Raw genomic sequence first — 23629 nt, 5'->3', positions numbered from 1 at the left:
TATCCGTCTGAAATCGCATCTTCTTCAAATCTGCCTGCCTTCCCAGTGTGTTCAGATCTCATTGACTTGTTATTATCTCTAAATGTGAACTCAATAGGGTATATCAATTGAATTTGCAAAGACAAGAGAGCAAAAACAAATCCAAGACAGAGCTGGAGAAAAATGCTGGAACAGCAAAAGCAATTCTAAGACGGACACACTAAATAAGACAGAGCTAGGGGTTGGCGTGTGTTCCCTTGCAAGGCAGATCCCCCCCCCCCCCAAAAGCCGGGGTGGATGATTCCGGGCGGTCCAGAGCTTATTTTCCGGTGTGGTGCTTTTTAAGTATCGATATTTGTGGTTGATCTGCAAACGAGGAAGCGCGAAGAAAGCTCTGGGAGGGAGCCAGCTGCCGCCTCCAGTCCAAACGGGGGGTGGGTGGGGGACCAGCGCGGACCTCCCGGGGAAGGCTCGGGCGGAGGGTTAAAGCCAGAGAGTCCCGATTCCGAGAGAGGCAGGGAGGGAGGGGGGAGGTGAAGTCACTTCCTCCCCCCCCTCTCAGCCTTTGGCTTTCCCACGCTCAGCATCTCCGGTGACGCCCCCCCCCCCGCCCCAGCACACACCTGGCGCGTCGGAAATGCACTCAGGTGAGGGGGGCAGAGGGGCAGGGAAAGGAAGGGCCCCCGTTTGAGGGGTTTCTAAAGGGAGACCCCACACCGGAGAGCGCCTCCCTTCTCTCCTCTGCCTGAGAAGCCGGGAGGGCACAGCAGGACCCCCCCCCCCATACCCTTCCTGTGATTTTGGACGCATCGGGTCGGTTTGGGACTGGACTGCATTGGAGGGGAGGGGAGGGCCGAGGGGTGCGACAGAGGGGGATGTTAGGGGCGAGGGGAGGGGAGGGTTAGGGGCGGAGCATCTGCTTGGCAGGTTCGATCCCGGGCATCGCAGGTCCAGGCAGGAGGTGATGGGAAAGACCCCGAGAGAGAGAGAGAGAGAGAGAGAGAGAGAGAGAGAGAGCGCCAAGGCCAGTCAGAGCAGGCAAACTGAAGCGTGGCGTTTCCAGGGGTGTAACCAGAGAGAGCTTTTCAGGTGAAGGAATCGCCCCCCCTTCTCTCCTTCTCTCCGAGTCTGGATGTGTGCCTCCATTTCTTGTAGGTGCCGCTCCTGTCCTTGGGCTGAATCTCCTTCCTCCAGAGGAAATGTCACCCCCAGCACACCCGGGATGCATCTGACGAAGAGAGCTGTGGCTCTCGAAAGCTTCTGCGACAGTAAAGTCGGTTAGTCTTAAAGGTGCTACTGGACTCTTTTCTATTTTGCTACTGCAGACTAACACGGCTACCTCCTCTGGATCCACACCCGGGTGGGCCATGTGCTGAGAGGCCTGTGGGCAGCACAGCCCAGAGGGCTTCTGGCCTCCTCGGATGCTGACCTGGAGCATCAGGTGAGGATGGGAGGGCAAGACTCGCCGGACAGAGAAGCAAGAAGAGCTCGGCGTGGATTCTGAAAGCCTCTTCTTGCCCGCTGGGTTGTAGACAAAAAGACTGACCCCCTTTGCAGGACTCTTGTCAAACTCTCCTTGCCTAAAGTGGGAGGCCGAGCCAGGAGATCCTCCGGCCCTTGGAGATGGACCACGGGGTGAAGGTGGAAGAGGAAGGCTCCGCTGGCCCCTTGGCGACTGCCACGGGCCAGGGAGTGAAGGTGGAAGAGGAGGACTCGGCTGAGATGGACCAGGCAGACGTGAAGGTGAAGGAGGAGGAAGATGCTGCTGGAACCACAGGCACTGAGGCCGGGGGCCAGGAGGCAACCCGGGAAGGCGCTGTGCGGAAGGTCCTGGTCGGAAGCGCCACCGGCTCGGAGCTGCATCGCCAGCACTTCCGGGACTTCCGCTACTGGGAGGCCGAGGGGCCCCGGGAGGTCTGCAACCGGCTCCACCACCTCTGCCACCAGTGGCTGCAGCCGGAGCAACGCAGCAAGACTGAGATGCTGGACCTGGTGGTCCTGGAGCAACTCCTGGCCGTCCTGCCCCCGGAGATGGAGAGCTGGGTCAGGGACCGGGGGCCGGAGAGCAGTTCCCAGGCGGCGGCCCTGGCAGAAGGCTTCCTCCTGAGCCAGGCAGAGGACGTGAAGCGGGAAGAGGAGGTGAGAGGGCTTCCTCCTGGGGTCCCCAAAGGGCAGAGAGTGTGAACCTAAAGACTAATGCCCTCCTCCCCGTGGGCCAGCTTTTTCTGGAGGTCACCCCAGGAAGAGCTGCCCGCCTCCTTGGCCCTGTGCCTCCCCACTCGTTTCCTGACCCCTTTCCCTGTTCCTCATCTGCTCTTTCAGGAGATGGAGCTGTTAGCAGCAACGACCCCCAATGACCAAGCGGCAGAAGAGTTTCCTTTGGAGACAAAAGAGAGACCGACTCTCCAGGAGGTGAAGCAGGAGGGAGACAGAGATGCTGCATCACTGGGTAAGGAGTTGTGTGTGTAAAGTGCTGTCAAGTTACAGCTGACTTACGGCAACCCCAGCAAGGGGTTTTCAAGGCAAGTGTGAAACAGAGGTGGACTGCCAGTGCCTTCCTCTGCAGAGTCTTCCGTGCTGGTCTCCCATCTATCCCCCCCCCCATTGCTTGGTTTATTTTTCCGGCCTTCCAATTAATTTTTTAGTTGTCTAAAGAGGAACACCGGAAGAAAAGTGGCATCGTGTAGCCAGATGTTGGAAGTGGAGCCGGGTTGGTACTGGCACGGGAGACCAGCAAGGAAGAGCCTGCAGAGGAAGGCCGTGGCAAACCGCCTCGGCTTCTCACTTGCCTTGAAGGCCCAGCAGGGGTCGCCATAAGTCAGTTGTGACCTGGTGGCACTTTACACACCCACAAAGATAGGCACAGTGCAGCCTGTATGAAATATAATACATAAATGTTGCACCACGACTAGCATACAATCAATGTCTCAGCAAAGAAGCATTTCCCCTGGGCCTGGGGAGGGCCTCAGTCTCTGCTCCTCCCGGGGAGGGCTTTGCAGCCTCTCCCAAGCGCTGTAAGAGGGGAGAGAGATGGGGGGAGAAAACCCGCCCCCCCCCCCGAGATGTGCAGGCCCCAGCCTTGAAAGCTAAGGAGCTGTCCTTTCAGCTGCACCAGGGACCCAGCAGCAGAATAAATATCTCTCTCTGCCTTTCCTCTGCCTCTCTTGCAGGCCACAGACTGATACCCCCAGTTCCTTCGGGGCCTTCTCTTCTTGGGGGCAGCGTGGAAACGGCCTCTGCGCATCCAGATCAGGTAGGAGAGGAGTCCCGGGAAGCGCAGAACGGGGTCAGCCGGGGACGCCTCTTGCCACTGTCCTAAAGCTTCTAGGGAACCTCTATGCACAGCGGGTAGGAGGCAACTTCAGGGGGAGGCTTCGGCCTTTGTGACCTTTTATAGAAGGGAGCACAAGGGCCATTATTAGTCCAACTCCATTTACAATGCAGGAAATTCACGGCTCCCTTCTCCCACACCATCCTGGTCCCCCAGCGACCCTTGCTCTATGCCCAGAGGAAGGCAGAAAGCCTCCCTCCAATCTGGCCTGTAGGGAAATTCCTTCCTGACCCCCAAAGAGGCAATCAGCATTACCCACAGAGGAAAGGGCCACACAAGCCGAGCACGTCCCTTCTAGCCCAATCTCTAATAATCTTCCTAAGTTCATACGGAGTCACACTTCATTTTGCCCTCCATGACAACTGGTTGGCCACCGCGAGAGACCAAGTTGCTGGACAAGGTGAACAACTGGTGTCTGATCCAGCGGGGCTCTTCTTATGAACTCCTTCCCAGGAGTAAGACCCATTGATAGACCTGAGCAAGATTCTAATTAGACCTGCTTGGTGTTGCTCCTGAAGTCCCCTGAAAGGCTCCATCGGCGAATCTCTTGCTTCTGCCAATGCTGCTCTTTAAGAGGACGTGGAAGGTCCCTGTTGTGGACCTGGATATCCTCCCAGCCGTCTCTCCTTTGGGGTCCTTACGGGGGGGAATCATGGCTCAGTGACAGAGCGTCTGCTTGGCCTGCATTGCAGAAGGTCCCAGGTTCAATTCCCGGTGGCATCTCCGGTTCATAGGCTCAGGTGACAGGTGGCCGGAAAGCCCTGGAGATGCAGGAGACCTCTGCCAGTCAGAAGAGATGATCCCACTCGTACAAGGTCGAGGTCAGTGTCAGCAGGAGGCAGCTTCACGGGGACATTTTCGGAGAGAAGAAAACAATTTTCTCTTTCAGGGCCTGCTGCCTTTCATGGAGGCCTCTGTGGATTTCACCCAGGAGGATTGGGACCCGGGCCACAGGGAAGAGACGGTGGAGGATTGTAGGGATCCAGCCTCTCTGGGTACGTTCCCCTCTTCCCCTTGTTAGATGCCCCCGCAAGCGTCAAGTGAGGCTACTGCTGGTTTGAGCCAGTGAACTGGGGGTCAGTGAACAGTGAACTCCCGGGCAAGGCCATGGGCGGGGGGTGGGGGGAGTCAAAGGATTTCCAGAACTTTGTTCTGACTACAGAATGTTTTGCAGGGTATATTATTAACAGTTTTAATGTTATGAGTTGGGCTGGAGGGCTGATGTGGCTCGCAGCTGTTACGGGACGGAACGTGTCATGATGCTGGTTCATTATCGAAAAGATCGGTGTTGTGCAATAGTTTAGCGCCATATCCCGATTGACATTTCTCTGAGCGCTAGAAGCAGCTTGAAAGGGGAGATTCTTGGTTGCAGTGTGGATGCTCGTCCCAATAAGTCCACCACAAAAAGTTACGCTAGAATAAAAATATGCTATTCTTTGAGATGCCGCAAGACTCCCGTTTATTTTTATTACGCTCCTGCCATCTTAAAAAGTTGCTTCAGGTTCATGGATTCTGGCCCACTCTTCCCCTCCCCCACCCCGTTCCCATTTTTTTCAGCCAACACAAACTAACCAAGGTGTAAGCGGACTCCAGTCTTACCCCGTTTGTATAAAATAACGACGTTTCTGATAGTGCACACCTAAGCTGAGTTACAGTGTTCTAAGTCCATTGAAATCAAAAGGGTGTAACTGTTTAGGATTGCAATATCATGAATACACTTATCAATATTGTCATTAATTCTATGTTCTAAAAGGGACATAATAAGATAATAAGTATCCTATAACAATTGTCTTAGCGGGTTTCTGACGACGCACATTGATCCTGCTGCGCCTGCGCCAGGGCACCAGGATAAAAAGGGCACTGTGGAAATGCTGCCGCCGGTGGGCGCTGCTGGCGGCGGATGGCTGGACGAGCCTGCCCAGCCCTCTGCCACCGGCTACGTAGCCCAGCTGGAGGAGGAGGGTGGCTCAGGAAGAGTGCCGCACCTGCAAGCCCCGCTGGAGCTGGAGCTGGGGCAAGGGCGAAGTGCCTGATGCCCTCCGACCCCCGCCAGAGCCGAGCTGGCAGGAGTGACATGGCCTGGCTCCGGTGGGACTCACAGGGCAGTGGGTGCTTCGTCCCCATCACCCCATTGCCCGGCTCCGCCCAGCTGGAGGAGCTCCCCATACCCCCCTTGCCCCCTACCTGCCAATCCTCCCCAGACCTTCTGCATCTCAGCCCTCCTCAGACCCCCCTTGGCCCCTACTTGCCAACCCTCCCAAGACCCCCCCTTCATCTCACCTCTCCACAGACCCTCCTTCACCCTCCACTTGCCAGTCCTTCTCAGAGAGACACTGAGAGATCCCTGTCTTTCGGTGCTACACCTCTGAAGATGCCAGCCACAGCTGCTGGCGAAACATCAGGAACTACAATGTCAAGACCACGGCAATACAGCCCGGAAAACCCCCAACAACCATCGTTCTCCGGCCGTGAAAGCCTTCGACAATATATTTTATAGATCGCTCCGTGCTGGCTGCCTCCCTGTTAAGTATTTTTCAAGTCTGTTCCTTTGATCATTTAGTCTCTTTATTCCTGCAGATAATGGAAGGGATGTTGAAGAAGAGAGTGAACTGCAAAGAAGAAAGACTGAGACGGAACAGGAATGGAGGAAGAAATCCACGCCTTCTGAAGACGCCGGATCCTATGAGGTTCCAGTTCGAGAAGATCGCAAACTGAACCATTCCTCTCTAAGTGCAAACTTCTTAACCGGTGGCTTAAGCCTGCAGCAGAGAATTCACAACATGGAGAAATTCCCAGCGTGTGGAAAGAGCGTGAGTCTTACTTCTCATCCAAGAACTGATATGGAAGAGAAACCATATAAATGCTCAGAATGTGGAAAGGGTTTCAGCCGGAGGTATAACCTCGCTTCACATCAAAAAAGCCACACGGGGGAGAAACCGCACGAGTGTTCAGTGTGTGGAAAGAGTTTTAGTCGGAAGAATAACCTAGCTTCGCATCAGAAGATCCATACAGTGGATAAGCCGTACAAATGTCCAGAGTGCAGCAAATGCTTCAGCCAGAAGATCAACCTTACCAGGCATCAAAGGACCCACACGGGGGAGAAGCCCTTTCAGTGCTCAATATGTGGGAAGTGTTTCAGTCAACAGCATCACCTCACCACACACCAAAAAAGCCACACAGGAGAGAAACCATACGCGTGCCTGGAATGTGGGAAGAGCTTCAGTCAGAAGATCAACCTTATCACGCATCAAAAAAGTCACAAAGGGGAGAAACCATATGAATGCCTGGAATGCGGAAAGAATTTCAGTCGAAGCACAAGCCTTAAATCACATCAAAGAATCCACACAGGTGAGAAACCCTACAAATGCTCAGAGTGTCGGAAGAGCTTCAGTCGAAGCACACACCTGAGGTCCCATCAAAGAATCCACACCGGGGAGAAGCCGTATAAATGCCTGGAGTGTGGGAAGAGCTTCAATCACAGCATAAGCCTTACTTTACATCTCAGAATCCACACAGGGGAGAAGCCGTATAAATGCCTGGAGTGTGGAAAGATCTTCCGTCAGGCCAGAAACCTTCGGTCACACCACAGAGTTCACACAGGGGAAAAACCGTATCAGTGCTCAGAGTGTGGGAAGAGTTTCAGCCAGAGGGTAAACTTGAGGGCACACCAAAGAGTGCACACAGGAGAGAAATTGTTGAAGTGTTTGGTGTGTGGGAAGAACTTCAGGCGGAGCACACACCTCAGGGCCCATCAAAAAATCCACACTGGGGAGAAGCCGTACAAGTGTTTGCAGTGTGGAAAGAGCTTCCGGCACAAGGACCACCTTACGACACATCAAAGAGTACACACGGGCGAGAAACCCTATAAATGTCTGGAGTGTGGAAAGAGCTTCAAACATAACATCAGCCTTATATTACATCGCAGAATTCACACAGGGGACAAGCTACAGGAATAAAAATGGGTGCTCATTTCTACATGACGTAATAATGGCCATTTGCCTCGAGGCTAGGAGCAGCAGAGCCAGTATCCCCCTGAGCAGCCGAAGGGATGGCTGAAAGACTGGGAAATTCTGCTCCTTCCCGGCCTGCTTGGGAGCTCCCGGAGATCCTAATACGGTGCTCTTGGATTGGGGTAGATTCTGGTAGGCTCCTCAGTCTGGAAGTAAAGTGGGACAGTTTTGGTTTTGTAAAAAGTTGGATTATTAATTGGATTAGCAGCAATGCATTTTCCTCCTACAGAGTTGTCCTTTGTGGTTAATACATTTTCCACTGTAACAAATACTTCCATGAAGAGGCAGTAGAATTTTCTGTCTTGATTATGCAATTCCTCACCTCGCAAGTTCCCCAGTTCTGAGCCCAGCACATTCTTGGCATTCTTGGCTTGGTTTATGAAGTCCTGAAGGCGTTTGTTTATTTACTTCATTTATACCCCACCTTTCTTGCCTGTGAGGAACCAAAGCAGCTTAACTTGTTCCCCTCGCTTTCATTTTAACTGCACGACAGTCCTGTGAGGTAGGTTAGGCTGAGAGTGTGTGACTGGCCCAAAGTCACCCAGCAAGCTTCCGTTGCAAAGGTGAGACTCGAATCTCCGTCTTTTGGATCCTAGTTTGACCCTGTAACCTCTACACCATATGGGTGCTTTTGGAAACACTTGATTTCAGTGCACTTTGGCTGTGATCCTAGAAGGCAGTTGTTCTGCCGAGACAGATTAAATTTGCTGCTTTGACTGGGCGCTAGTTGGATAGCTCTTGAATGTGCATTATTATGCTGGGTGCTCTACTGGCATTTTCGCTGGTTTGGGAGGGTACTGAATTTCCTTTTTGCTCCCAGGAATCTCTGTCTTGCAAATTCTCCAGCTCTCATTCTGGGAGCTTGAAATGAAACAAAAAGACACTAAAATATCTATAAAAACAGTGTTATGTATTTGCCCGCTGGAGAGAGGAGAAGCGTTAAGAATGGCTGTTAGGATCTCTTTTTCCATCTTGAGGAGTGTCTGTTGGGACATTCTATAGAATGTCTTTGGTGGGTTGCGTCTGATCCAATAGCGATGATGTCTTTGGCGCAGACTTCTTTCCCCCACATCACACGAAGGCTGCAGGGCCCGGCCTTGGACTCAAAGGTCAGGAATCTGAGGTCCTTCTCTCTGTATTCCCCAGTCCTCCTCTGAAAAGCTCCTCTAGCGGCGTGAAGGCAGCGTTAGCCTCTGCGAATTCCATAAAGAAAAATATTTGGAAGCAGCAAACAAAATATCCCACGCAGGTGAGCTCTAAACGTTGTCCTAGCCGTAACCGAGTATGTCTCCTTACAGACACCAAGCCCTGTTCTATGAAAAGTCACCCCAGTTCCCCCACCCACCCAGCCTCCTCTGCAGAAATCTCATATAAGAGTCTTTCAGAATGTTTCTTTGAGAGCTCCGGGAGGCTGACCAGCACTCCAGATTCCCCAAGTTTCCCCAGATCTGCTTCCATGGCTGATTACCAGACTTTTAAGGCAGCCAGGATAAACAATGGGTCAAGTATCTGTCCACCATGCGTGGTACCCACACCCCACTGGGGTGGCTGTTTAGGTGTCTCCATTAGGCAAAGGACTCTGGGGTGCCCCGCAGGTCTCGGCCCTCCCCCACACACACATAGGGAAGAGGCAGAAGAAAACCTGTCTCCTCTTGAGATGGTTTCCTAGAACCATAAAGGCAACTGACCAGCTGGGGGCAGATCCAGTAGGGATGCTGCCTAGCAAAACCAGAGCAGGAATGCAACCCCCCCCATTCCCTCCCCCATAGTTCCCTGAAACACCCCACAAAGTTCTCTGTGTGTGCGCATGTGCCGCCAAGTAGCAATCGACTTATGGCAGCCCCCAGGAGGAGCTTTCAGGGCAAGTGAGGAGCAGAGGAGGTTTGCCAGCGCCTTCCTCTGCGGAATCGTCCAAGTACTGACCCTGCTTAGCTTCCGAGATCTGACGAGATCAGACTATACCATGCCACCTTAACCCTCTGTTAAGATAACTTGTTCTCCAGAATGCCTGGCACATCGCGGGCATTATCCCTGGATTTCTGGGGCAGGGCTGCCAATCACGCTCCCCCTGGCTGGGCTTTGGTGCCCAGGAATGGTGATGAGAAGCCCCGAGATCCTGTGAAAGGGGATGGTGGGTCTGTGGTCCAGAAGATCTCAGGAGGCAACAGACGCCAAAATCAGCCACCTGGCTCAGTGCTTCGTGACTGCCAAAGGCCTTGATCTCTCTGCATCATAAACGCATTTATGAATGACCTCCGCTATCAAGTGGGAAGGCAGCGGAGAATGATTTGACCTCCAACCAGTGACGTCTGGGTAGGGACCATTAGGAGGGCTTCCAGTCGGAAAGGACCACTGGGGGGGGGGTCTTATGAATGGAGTTGGCAGCCCAGGAGGGCACCAACCTCCTCCTCCATGTCTGGGTACCTTCCTTGGTTCTTCCTCACGGCCTCTGCTGCAGAGAGGGCTCACTAGAGATAAAAAAAATCCCAGTCTTTTATTTGGCCCCCAAATGGTGAGGGCCAGAAACTTGTGAGTGCAGAGAAGAAAAAAGAAAGGCACGACGGGGGGGGGGCATTTCTTGATATGGGCAGGTTTTATACCCAACCTTCTGGTGTGTGAATTAACCAGGGGTTAGCCATTCCTGACTGCCTTTCTTCACTGGTTGAGAGGTCATTTTGGCGCCCAAACATCTGCCAGCACGCGAGGGAGGTCTGCCGGCTCTGACTTGGAAAATTTCTGGGGACTGGGGACAGAGCTTGGGGAGGGGGGACTGGGAGAGGGGAGGGGCCTCGGTGGGGTTTGATGCCATAGAGTCCACCCTCCGAAGCTGCCATTTTCTTCAGGGGAAACTGATCTCCGGAGATCAGCTGTAATTCCAGGAGAGCTCCAGTCCCCACCTGGAGGATGGCAACCCTAACAGGAGAGCATAGAAGGGAAGAGGGATGTGGCTACTCATAACATCCTCTTTCCATGTATTTCCGGAACCACCTCAGAAAGGAACTGGTTCTGGGCCCGCTCTGGAAATGTTCCCACCGCAATCGGTCGGGATTCACGGTGGGTGGATCTGCACGTTCCCCACAGCCCTCCCATGACAGCGTAACTCTGCCTGTGGGGTTTTGTGGGGTTAATTCAGAATCGAAGCTTGCAAGGCCATTCACGCGAAACAAAACTTCTTTAACTCAATACCCTCCAACATGCAGAACCATACAGGATCTGTGGACAGCCAAGCCCGGTCCAACCTCTCCTGTCCGCTGAAGTGACGGGTTCTTCCAACGCAGTCTTCTTGCAAAAGGGAAGAAATGGGACGTCAGGGAAACCAGGCTGCAGCCTTCAACTCAGAAGAAATAGCTCAGCAACAACAACATGACTCCAATAACAATAGTAAGTTTAATCCTTAGCAATTAACCCACATTCAGAGTTTTCCTACTGCCTTAATCCAAGGAAATCACATCGCTCCCCCCAGCAAACAGACTCCCTCTGCAGCTCATCTCTGCCCACGACCTCCAACCCCCGTTGGCTAATCCTCCTGGGGTCTCCACCAGCACAACCCATGACCCCCCCCCCCGTGATGCTGGGTGCAGAAGACACCAGTCCTCATTGTTCAGCTATTTAGCAGAAGGCCTCCAGTGTGATTCCTGGGGGCCGCCTGCCTGCCTGCCCGCCTTGGGGCACGTTGGGCAAAAACCAGACCGGGGACCAGGGAATGCTTTGGGGCAGGAAATGTATGAGGTGGGGGTGGGCCGAGGCTATTTTGGGGTGCAGTGCGGGCTTAAATATCACTCCTTGTTGGACTGGAGAATAAGGCCCCAGGAATTTCCGAGCCGGAACCGGGTACCAAGGCCAGCCACACTTATTCTCGATTAGGGGCTTTGCCGCTGCTCACTCCGCTCGCCGGCCCCACAGCTCCCCCACACTCGTGATATTTAACAGTAGTTTGAATGCTGAACGGGGGCAGTTTTTTCTCCTGCCAAAAGAGTGGCAGCAATACCAGATGGAAGCAACAGCGAGAGAAACCATCCTTTTTTGCCAAACGGTAGCCAAAATTAAATGTATAACAAATATTATGCCCCCTTGATTGTCGTTTGATGTTCTAACCACTACACCACACAGCCTGATAGCTCAAGAAGGTTCTTTAGCCTCCCCGGGGAGAAAAGTGGGGTTCAAATGAAGAACATGAGGAGGGAGGTTTAGCAGAGAAGTAAGGAGGGGAGAGAAAGATGTTTCCGGGCCTGCTGGAGAACGACTTGGGAGGGGCCCAGCGCGACCCCCCCCCCGAACCTCCCCGCTCCTCTGGCTTTCATCGCCGCCGCCGCCGCCGCCCTTTGCACGAACATCTGCCCCCCCCCCTCCGACGAAGAGTCCTGAGGCCCCCGAAAGCTTGCGCCTCCTGCTCCGCCCTTTGGTCCGGCCGTTTGCTTCGCGGGGAGATGCCACCGAAGGGTTAAGGCGAGAGAGTCGCGCCGACTCCGCGAGAGGAGGGCGAAGAGGCGGAGGGATCGCGGCCGCCACTTCCTCCCCACCCCCCACCCCGCCCCCAAGAAAAGCGCCTTTGTCCCCCCGAGGCGGGCGGGCAGCGGCGGTGGGCCCCGGTGAGTTCTCGGTGCCTGCGCGGCCCGGGGGAGATGCTCGGGGGCAGAGGGGCGGGAGGGGTGAGGGGGACCCCCCATCCCTCCCCCATCCCTCTGCCCCTCCGCCCCCGACTCCTTTCTCTTCTCCTCTTTGCCAAGTCCCCAGTGCCCCCGGGCAGCATTTTCCTGGGGGCAGGCCGAGCTCTGGGCATCCGGCTGCAGGCTTTCAGCTGGGCTGCCTCGGAGGAACAGGGCGGGAGACGAAGCAGGGGGCGGTTGCCAGCCTCCAGGCGGGGCCTAGAGACTCGCCCCCAGAATTACAACTGATCTCCAGTCCGCAGAGATCAGATCCCCCGGGGGAAGGGGAAGGGGCTGCTTTGGAGGGGGGGGGGCTCTGTGGCACTGCACCCCAAATGTCCAGGAATTTCCCATCCCAGAGCTGGCAACTGTAAATAGATGTGGCTATTTCAAGAGGCCAGGAGAGAATCTAGCTGGGACTCAACCTGGACGTGAAGCGGGCAGAGCTGGGGCCAAAGCAGAGGCTGAAAAGCCGCAGTGTTCTGTGTGGCTCCAAACCTAGGAAGGTTTTGCCCCCCTGCTGCTTTCTGGTCCCCGTCTGAGCCTTGCTGTTCACTCCCTTTCTTGCAGAAGGAAGCCCCAGTTGCCAGCTGTGGAAGGTCTGCCCGGAAAGCCTCTTCCTGCCCGCTGGGTTGTAGACAAAAAGACTGACCCCCTTTGCAGGACTCTTGTCAAACTCTCCTTGCCTAAAGTGGGAGGCCGAGCCAGGAGATCCTCCGGCCCCTTGGAGATGGACCACGGGGTGAAGGTGGAAGAGGAAGGCACAGCCGGCCCCTTGGAGGCTGCCACCGGCCAGGGAGTGAAGGTGGAAGAGGAGGACTCGGCTGAGATGGACCAGGCAGACGTGAAGGTGAAGGAGGAGGAAGATGCTGCTGGAACCACAGGCACCGAGGCCGGGGGCCAGGAGGCAACCCGGGAAGGCTCTGTGCGGAAGGTCCTGGTCGGAAGCGCCACCGGCTCGGAGCTGCATCGCCAGCACTTCAGGGACTTCCGCTACTGGGAGGCCGAGGGGCCCCGGGAGGTCTGCAACCGGCTCCACCACCTCTGCCACCGGTGGCTGCAGCCGGAGCAACGCAGCAAGACTGAGATGCTGGACCTGGTGGTCCTGGAGCAACTCCTGGCCGTCCTGCCCCCGGAGATGGAGAGCTGGGTCAGGGACCGGGGGCCGGAGAGCAGTTCCCAGGCGGCGGCCCTGGCAGAAGGCTTCCTCCTGAGCCAGGCAGAGGACGTGAAGCGGGAAGAGGAGGTGAGAGGGCTTCCTCCTGGGGTCCCCAAAGGGCAGAGAGTGTGAACCTAAAGACTAACGCCCTCCTCCCCTGGGCCAGCTTTTTCTGGAGGTCACCCCAGGAAGAGCTGCCCGCCTCCTTGGCCCCGTGCCTCCCCACTCGTTTCCTGACCCCTTTCCCTGTTCCTCATCCGCTCTTTCAGGAGACGGAGCTGTTAGCAGCGACGGCCCCCAATGACCAAGCGGCAGAGGAGTTTCCTTTGGAGACAAAAGAGAGACCGACTCTCCAGGAGGTGAAGCAGGAGGGAGACAGAGATGCTGCATCACTGGGTAAGGATGGAGTTAGCAGAGTGGATTTCGGCTTGGCCTTTTGCTCTTGAGTAAGCCTGAAATCTATGAGACTTCAAACTTTTATGTTCCTCTTGAGTCTGTGCGGGAGCTTGACAACATGCAGGTCAAGTATAATTGATTCTTGCCTTTGCTTTATCCCCTCCCATAATCTAATACTCTAAATTTATTTCTTTAAAATATATGTTTCCCACCTTCTTGCACTCGCATTGGCTAACAGTACAATTAAGTTGTAAAGTAGCAAAGCATAGCAGGCCACAACCAGTGTAATAACAGCGCACAGATAAAAAATGCAGGCCGCATCTGCCGCAAACGGTTTTCCTTCTTCCAAATACCCTCTGAAATAATTTTAGATGAGTAGCCGTGTTGGTCTGCAGAAGAACAGCAGGATTTGCGTCCAGTGGTACCTTAGAGACCCAAAAGATTTTCAGGAGACTCAGAGTTCCCTTCTTCAGACATGAGTGTCTGAAATACGCCTTCCTAAATTCTGCACTTGAAGGCACCTTCAGTACCCGTTCTGGCCCAATACTGTAATTCCCGGTGAAGGCAGGCACAGAATTAGACGAGGCAGGATAAGCAGAAAACTAGTGATAGGTTGTTGCATGTGATGCAGCCAGGCTACAATTTCCTTCAGGGAAGGGCACTGCAAATTGGAGGGGGCTACAGCAAAAAAGGCCATGCTCCATCTTGGATCCATCCACGGTAAGCAGAGAAGGGCAAAGAAAGGCCTGGGGAGGGGCCATAGCTCAGGTGGAACATCTGCCTGCTTGACACGCAGGTCTGAAAGCTCCAGTCAGAAGGGTCAGGCGGGAAGTGACGGGAGAGACCTCTGACAGAGTCCCTGGAGAGAGAGAGAGAGAGAGCTGGAGCCCGTCAGAGTAGACAAGACGGACCGCAATGGACGGGATTCAGCGTAAGGCAACTTCATCGGTTCCTCTGTCCCTCCCGAAGACCGTGACGAGGGAGGAGGCTCGTGTAAGCAAAAGTGTTTTCTGCAGCACGCAGGTCCCGGGCTACGTGGGGCTCGGAACCTAAGAACCCGCCCCATGAACTGGGCCGGGCGGCTGATGGGGTAGAATTGCTTCCCTCCTCCTCTGCCTCCCTTGCAGGTGACGGGCTAGTCAGCACTTTGGGGCCATCTCACCTGCTAGCCAGAGAGGAAACAACCTCCGTGCAGCCCGATCAGGTAGGGGGGCGATGCATTTTGAAGCAGGGGTGGGTGGGAGGGCCTCTGCCCCCGGCTCACCATCCTGGGCCTTCGAGACTTTCGTTCGGTCAAAGATGCCCTACTGGGGGGGGGGCTTTGAATACCACCAGCTGAAGGTGCGGATCTCACATTAGGACCCCCCCCCCCTTCAGTGTTACGTTGTCTGCAAGGAGAAAATGTTCCTTTCTCTCCCAGGGGCTGGTGACCTTTGAAAAGTTTGCAGCATATTTCACGGAGGAAAAGTGGGCTGTGCTGGATCCGGGGCAAAGGGGCAGAGAGGACCTGGCGGAGAACAAGGAGGGCTGCAGCTTCCTCGGTAAGGCCCCCTCTTGCCTTCTGGCGCAATAGATGGCGACGGCAGGAAGGCGCTTGCGAAACTGGGAGGGGGTTGCAAACACCAGTAGGGAAAAAATTCCCCAGCCCAGTTTTTCTAGTAGAGATTGGGAATCTTAAAGGGAAAATAACTCATCTGAAATATTTTCTTTTTGAATGAGTGAAATGTGTTTGAAGGCAAGGATATAAAATATGCATCAAGTTTCAGGCTCAAATTTCCACTATGTCATGGAAGCTCACAGTGTGAATTCACTCTCAGCCCCACCTACCTCACAGGACTGTTGTTGTGAGGATAGATGGAGGAGAGGAGAACATTTTGGGTTCCCCTTGGGGAGAAAGGCGGAGTAGAAATGAAGTAAATGAATTAAAATTGATGTCTGTCAGCATAGAGGCAGACACTACATTAGAAGCTGGGTTATTGTTTTTTTTCTGAAAGAGAGTTTGTACTTGTGAGTCTTTGGGGCACCACAAGACTGAAGTCTGAGCCCTACGAGGAAAGGCTGAGGGCCTTGGGAATGCTTAGTTTGTAGAAGAGGAGGTTGAGGGGGGACATGATGGCTCTCTTTAAATATCTGAAAGGCTGTCATTTGGAGGAGGGCAGGGAGCTGTTCCAGTTGGCAGCAGAGGGTAGGACGCGAAGCAATGGGCTGTGAACATGCACAAAGGTACCGGCTGGATATTAGGAAAAACTTTTTCACGGTCAGAGTAGTTCAAAAGTGGAATCAGCTGCCTAGGGAGGTGGTGAGCTCCCCCTCACTGGCAGTTTTCAAGAAGAGGCTGGATGAATACTTGTCAGAGATGCTTTAGGCTGATCCTGCACTGGGCAGGGGGTTGGACTAGATGGTCTCTATGGACACTTCCAACTCAGTGAAGACTTCTGCTTATTTTTTATGAATCTTGCTGTCACCTTGTAGTTTGCTGAAGCTTTTTGTGTTCTTTCTAGGTAATGAGAGTTGTGTGAAGTCTGTTTTTAGACACCAGCTAATGAATGGTTCCTTTCTTTGCTATAATCTTCCCAGTGTCTCTTCAAATCTTATTTTTCCTCTACTTTCTTAATCTGGCACAAGTTAAGATATATTGAAGTTTTTTTAGGCTACAGCTTGGTGCTTCATCTAGAACTCCAGATATTCCTGAATTAACGTTTAAATGAAACAAACATTTCTAAATTTCATAAATAGCCCCAACTGTACAATTTTGCAAATGAACGGAGTTAAAATTAATACATTTGGATGTCGGGGCCTGCCCCTGGGCTCCCCTGTGGAGTTGTGGGGGCCGTCTAAGAAAGAGCTTCCTATCACATTCAGGCTTCCTTTCCTGCCTTTGACCACCTGCTAGGAGTCTTCCTCTGGCTCCTTCTGGGGCAAGTGTCTCACAAACTTCCTTCTCTCATGCACTGAGATATTTCTTGCTCACTCACCCTGTTCCATGGGCCCCCACTGTTTGAAGTTCTTGGGTGGGGGGAATGAACGGGACAGGGCCTCTTCAGTGGTGGTGCCAAGATTCTGGAACTCTATGCCTAAGAAGATCTGCCCTTCAGCACTTCTCCTGGAAACCGGTGGAACACATTCTTGTAAAGAGCTTTTGCCCATGTCTGAACTAAGCTCCCACTAACCAAAAGAAAGATGTACATATCTTTCTCTTAGAAAGCTTTCAGCAATTAGTTTTCAGACCTGTCAAACAGCTCTTTGAACCACCTGTTTATGAGTATATTTATTTTATATAGGGTTTGATATTGCTTTGCAGCTCCTTATCAAGCACACAGACACCTGTCTAGAGTTTACTGGAAATACACCCTCGTTTTTTAATGAAGCAAGTAATTAAAATATAAATGGTTATTAATATAAATCCTATAAAAACAGAACACAGAAAGGCAATGAGAAATAAGTTTGCTAACATTTCCTAATTAATTCTAAGTTTAACATGATCAAGGTTTCTATGAAATGCACAGGTAAAGATAAAATCTCACCTAAATTCTCTCAAGAGATTTCTTCCATCAGAGCTCTGACATTCTATCAGAATTTGCATTTCTTATAAGTTATCATATGCAGATATCTAAGCTCTTTTCACGTGATAGCGCAAACAAATGATAATTGGTCTGATGTTTCATTGAATATTCATAATTTCTATTGTATAACCTTCCAATTATTAAAAAATGACGTTATACTCAAACTTGCAAAACAAAACTATAAATCTCTGAGGAATGTCAGAAAGAGTTAAGAGATCACTATTGGTTGAATCTCTGATAGAGGAACATTAATCTCGATAGAGTCCACTATTTTAATTAACTGTCAAAAGATTAAAGCACACCGGTTAGAATTACCTAACACTCAGAAAAAAACACACAGACGGTTCATGCAAAGTTTGAAAGTTCATCTAGAATACAAGTACATGGCCTAGTATTGCTCAGTATTGATTATTGTCATGTGCTTTTATCTGTACTGGTACAAAATTCTCATTTCTGAGTTCTAGCTCTGTTCATCATTTACTCATAATGCAGTGAGAGCAATATTTCCTTTGTATTTTTTACTTAGTAATACCATTTCTTGCATTATTTAACACATCACGTTTAATACTTATGCCTTGCTGCACATTGCTGCAGCCCTAGTCCTATTACATTGTTCATTCGATGTCTCCTCATCCTATTGGTTGTATCAACTTGCTTTATGTTATCTGCCTTGAGTCACGCTGAGAAAGGTGGGCCATAAATAACGTAAATATTTTAATTATAGCCCAACTTTCTTCTCCTATGGAACATGGTGGCGTATACAGAGTTCTTTGGGGGGCGGGGTGTCTCCCACCTGAGCACGTCTCTACGTTCATTTGGTCTTTGGAGTTTGTCAAACCATATTTTCCCAAGCAATCTTCTGATTGATTAGTTTATTTTGAGTGGGGGGTGCTCTTCAGCTGGATTTTTTTGCCTGCTTTTATTTTTGTTAATTCTTTTTACTGAGATTTTCACCTCGGCTCGTATCCAGCCATCCATGCAGGAGAGGCACTTGCGGGGCGGGGGGGGGGGGGGTCCTGGGTTCCTCTTTATTCTTGCAGCTGCCAGAAGGACCTTTCCCAAAGCTGCTGGAGGAAGAGCCCTGGGGGGAGGCGGGAGAAGGGGGTGGAAATGCCCCTTTCCCTCAATGGAGCTGGGCTTGGGCAAAAGGGAAGGGGGAGCAGTTTCATTCCTTGTTCCTCCCCATTCAATCCGCCCTCCCCTTCTGCACAGACCAAGGAGGACTCCAGGAATTATTTTCTGGGGCTTGGAAGAGCATGAAAAGAACTCTTGTGTTCAGATGGTGAGAGTCAGCCCATTGTAATATTGTAATATTTATCTGTTACGTTTTTTAAAAAATGTTCTTAAAATATTTAGTTTCGTAATGCTTTTAACATTCCTTCCGGTTGTTTTTATACATCTCAAAAATTGCATTTGCTTCTTCATCAAGTTTCTTTCTTTATCCCTGCAGGTGGGCAGGAGAGCAAGGAAGAGTTTGAACAGCAGAGGAAGAAAATGGAAGCAAAACAGAGGACATGCATTGCTTCTGAAAGGACTAACCCTCAAGAAATTCCAGTCCAAGAAGGTCCTGATGGGAAAAAAGTGAACTGTTTCCCTCTGAGTGCAAACATCTTAACTGGCGGCTCAACCCTCAGTACTCATCAGAGAATTCACAGTATGGAGAAGTTCCCAGAGTGTGGAAAGAGCGTGAGTCTTACTTCTCATCCAAGAACTGATAAAGAAGAGAAGCCATATAAATGTTCAGAGTGTGGAAAGGGTTTCAGCCGGAGGTATAACCTCGTTGCTCATCAGAAAAGCCACACGGGGGAGAAACCCTATAAATGTTTAGAGTGTGGCACAAGCTTCAGTCGCAGTAATAATCTTACTTCCCATCAGAAAATCCACACCATGGGCAAGTCATACAAATGTCCAGAGTGCGGCAAGTGCTTCAGTCAGAAGATCAACCTTACTCGACACCAAAGAATCCACACGGGGGAGAAGCCATTTCAGTGCTCAGAGTGTGGAAAAAGCTTTGGTGAGCAGCACCACCTCACCACACATCAAAAAAGTCACACAGGTGAGAAACCCTATAAATGCTCAGAGTGTGGAAAGAGCTTCATTCAGAAGATCAACCTTATTACACATCAAAATACTCACACAGGAGAGAAGCCCTATAAATGCTTGGAGTGTGGAAAGAGCTTCACTCAGAGCACAAGCCTTAGGTCGCATCAGAAGATCCACACCGGAGAGAAACCCTATAAATGCACTGAGTGTCGGAAGAGCTTCAGTCGAAGCTCACACCTGAAGTCCCATCAAAGAATCCACACAGGGGAGAAGCCGTATAAATGCCTGGAGTGTGGAAAGAGCTTCAATCACAGCATAAGCCTTTCTTTGCATCACAGAATTCACACAGGAGAGAAACCATATCAGTGTTCCGAATGTGGAAAGATCTTCCGTCAGGCCAGAAACCTTCGCTTGCACCACAGAGTTCACACCGGGGAGAAACCCTATAAGTGCCCTGAGTGTGAGAAGAGCTTCAATCGGAAGGAAAACCTGAGGGCACATCAAAGAGTGCACACGGGGGAGAAACTACTGAAGTGCCCCGAGTGTGGAAAGAGCTTCAGGCGGAGCACCAATCTTCGGGTACATCAAAAAATCCACACAGGGGAGAAGCCTTATAAATGTTTGCGATGTGGAAAGAGCTTCCGGCACAAGGACCATCTTACGAAACATCAAAGAGTGCACAGTGTGGAGAAACCCTATAAATGCCTGGAGTGTGGAAAGAGCTTCAAGCACAAGCTAAGCCTTACTTTACATCATAAAATCCACATGAGAGACAAACCATAGAAATGCTTGAAATGGGAAAGAAATTTCAGACTCCGCAGATGGCTTACTTCACATCAACGAATCCACATGCAGTGAAACCATATACATGTTTAAGATATGGAATGGCTTTTGGTTCATATCCCAGTGAAAGTATCTGGAAAAAGACCAGAGCATCTCTGGCCAGTGCAGTCTTAACAACCAGCCGAGAACACACATCGCAAAAGAATTGTACAAATTCTTGAAAAAATATCCACTGTGTAGCAAAGTAATACAGGCATGAGAGTGGCTAGGCATGGGAAGCAAAGGGGTCTGGAGCCAACATCTGTGGCAGAGTTAGTCCTTGAGATGAATAAAGCTTTGGCACCACCCAGGGACCAGATGGATACATTCAAAATCACGGCAAGAAAGAATTAGGGGGGTGTTTGCACTGGGTCCAGCCATCTCTACCATTGTAGTGTTTGGTGGGGGGGGGTCTCAGTTAACTCAGACGGTGAGAAGCTTGGCAGACTGTCCTGGGAAAGCAGGGGAGGGGGCGTATCTTGACTGAAAAAAATAGGACTTGGGTGCTGCTCTGATTAGAATTCTCCGTATGGTTCCGGTTCCCTTCCTGCTGAGGATCTCACGGAACCGAGAAGGATGCAGAGAAGGACCGAGGAAGCAGTAAAAGTGTTTGGGGCATTTTAGTGAAGAAAGATGACTAAAAGTGCATTGTGATGGAGGTTTCTAAAGTTTGTGTATGTGCGTGCACATGCGTGAGAGGGAGGAATCTTTCCTTTTTTCAAAATATCTGACCCACTTAACAAACTCCAAAGGACAAAGGGAACTATTAGTTCATACCCTATGGAATTACCCGTCAGTTTGCCTCCATAAGATATGACAGTAGCCAGAAGCTTAGATGGCTGTAAAAACCCCACATCTCGCAGCCACGCTGGCTAACAGTAGAGCCTTCCTAGCCAGGGGCAGCCTCTCCCTCCAAACTCCAGAAGCCATGGGCAGGGCCCCGAACAGGCCGCTTGGGCATGGCCGGCTTTCCAGCTGTTGAATGTGTTGGGAGGGAGCTGGGCTTCGGGGTGCACCTGGGGGTGGGGGGGGGTCGATCCTCATCCTGCAATAGAAAGTGGGGCAGGATTTGCTGGTTTTGTTTTTAACCATTAGTTAGTTTGGGAATATCACGACCAATAATGCCTTGGATTTGCTTGTTGCATTTTTGTTCTGCGTTCTCCATTGTGACTAATACGGAATCTCCACGGAAACTGACGCTTGGTTTCAGAGGGAGTTGATGCTTCTTTATACATCCTACAATCTGTGGCAGCTGTTGACATTTGGAGTTCGTGGGGCCAATTTCTTTTGCTCATGCATAGAGTGTATCACTACCACAGTTACAGTGGTGCACATATTCAACGTACAGTTTTCTTGTGTGTATGCGCACACATTTGGATAGCCACTGCATGCCAAACAAAAGCACTTCGTTAACACTTCCCCTCTGTAATGTATTTTTCAAAAGCGTTCTCTGCCACACTAGCAAGCGACAACGGATAGTCACTTCTTGCATTTTCACACGAAATCTGATACTTATCGCCTGTGTATTTAATTTTTTGTAAACTCAGGCATCCTAAGGCCAAGCTATAACATACCTTGGGGATTGCCGATTTCCCAAAAAGATGAAGGAGGGATGTCCCCATTGCCTATGTTACACTACATTGATCAGGGTTAATGAAATTATACCGGTGAAATACTTTTGAGCGCTCAGCATTATATAATTACTCTTATTCTCTGCAGACATTCCTTGAATATGTAAATATTCAGCCCCCAACTTCCCATCACCGATACAACATCAGGCTATTCTTTATTTATAAAGAAATTTTGCATGGTGTCCTTTCTGATGGGCAAATTTCTCTGTAGTGGTGCTATTAAAATTTTCCATGAAATTACCATTTCTTTTCCCATTGACAACATTGCCAAGGCATTAAGTCTGTCCTGGGTCATTGGACTTTTTAGAAAGGTTTTTATCCTCTGAAGTAGAGGAGGAGGTCATGAATCATGTGCTGAAATGCAACCTATGCTGGAAGGTGCTGCTGCTGCGCTCTCACAGGCATTGGGAGGCAAACCTTTTCTTGCCCACCGACAGCCCCTCCACCTTACACTCCTCACTCACAACAGGGCACTTCCCAACACGGACACGAGCTCTGGGTTCATGCACTAAACCACGAGGCCACCTCTGCACCCACGTTCACTCCAACAACACACTCTCTGGACCTAACAGCACTAGTGATGCCATCTCAGGCTCATTCACTTGTTCAGCTTCCAGCAGGATCCCTGGTCCTTCACCCTCTGCCCCCACCTCCACTCACCTGGCCGGCGGGGGATGGGTGGGAACAGGCCTCCCAGGTGTGGTCCAGAGGTGGTGCGATGTCACTCACAGGAGTCATGTCATCACGTCGCCCTGAGAACGCTCCTGTGCTTCTCAGCAGGCTGCTTTGGGCCCATTTAAAATAAAATAATAGGGAAAATATCTCTACACTGGTACACAGTAGCCAGTTGTATAATCTACAGTCCCTGTCCATTATCAAGACATCTCTCTAAGCCACTTCTTACAGCACCCATCAATTGCCTCAGTAAAAAGCCCTCCTGAATAATTCAGCTTTGCATTGTCTGCAGAAAGCCAGGAGAGGGGGGGCTTTCCTGACCTCTTCCGGCAGGCCGTTCCATAAGGTGGGGGCCACCACAGAGAAAGCCCATGGGCAGGCAGCTGTTGATTTTGCCCATTTGCAGGGTGGTATCTGCAGAAGGCCCTGTCCAGGTGAGTGAAACTGCCCTGGGGGAACATAGGGGGAGAGGCGGTCCCGCAGATAGGAGAGACCAAGGCTGTGAAGGGCTTGGTAGGTGACAGCCAGTACCTTGAATTGAGCCTGGTAACTGATGGGTAGCCAAAAGGGGGGTGCACTGAGAAAATGTTTTGTTATACTTTCGGATCCAAACATTTCCTAAGTGCACAGAAGAGGGTGTCTCTGTAAACTAAAAAAGAAGCACCCCCCCCCTCCCAAAAAAGCCCAGCCAGATGAGGACGGAGCGCTCCTTGATCTCTAGGAGGCCCAGAGTGTTCCAGGTGTTCCAGGCAGGGAGGAGAAGGGGGAAAGGAAACTGCCCAGTTCAAGGCTTTATAGGGTCTTGTGGAGAAATTTGAGTGGATGCCTCGTTATTGACAGCATCACCAGGAAGCCCCGCCTTCCCCCCCCCCCGTGAAAATCCTGGCGCTGATGCTCCAGTCGTCCCTTGGCTTGACTATGGCCATTTCCTCTGGTATTCTCTGTCACCTCTGCCACCAAATTCATTCACACCTCCCGCTGTTTGACTCTGTGTCCACCTTTCTGAATTCGCAGAGTGACCCTGGACCCGTCGCTTGCTCCCTCAGCCTAGCCTACCTCACAAGGCCGTTGTGAGGATAAAAGGGGGACAGGGAGACAGAAGCAGCCCTGATCTTGGAGGAAAGGTGGGATAAGGGGTGGGGGGGAGCTGTTAGAGTCATGAACAGAAAGTCAAAAGTGAAATTCCCAAACTTGAGCAGAGGAGGAGGCACGACCTTGGAGCACCCCCTCTTCAAGAAAAAGCCCCCCCCCCGACAAGTCATCAGAGCTGGCCAAGGAAAGGGGCCGAGGGGGGGGGCTGTCCAGCATTGCAATTGCTGCCTGGGGTAAGAGGAGAAGCCCGTTTGGGGGTTAAAGGGAGCGAGTCCAAAGGCC

At 51.4% G+C, this 23629-nt stretch overlaps 1 protein-coding gene and 1 pseudogene across 1 annotated transcript in view; both read left to right on the top strand.

The window, feature by feature from the left end:
• LOC129328487 (H-2 class II histocompatibility antigen, E-S beta chain-like) overlaps positions 1 to 23629 on the top strand; it is a 261776-nt gene that overhangs the window by 76959 nt on the left and 161188 nt on the right. The gene's annotated exons all lie outside the window — the stretch shown is intronic.
• Positions 1501 to 20260, top strand: LOC129326940 (zinc finger protein 420-like; annotated as a pseudogene).

This window comes from Eublepharis macularius, chromosome 4 (genome assembly GCF_028583425.1).
Source record: "Eublepharis macularius isolate TG4126 chromosome 4, MPM_Emac_v1.0, whole genome shotgun sequence".
Taxonomy (NCBI): domain Eukaryota; kingdom Metazoa; phylum Chordata; class Lepidosauria; order Squamata; family Eublepharidae; genus Eublepharis; species Eublepharis macularius.
Note: the sequence above shows the minus strand (reverse complement) of the source record. Positions and strands in the feature narration are given on the sequence as shown.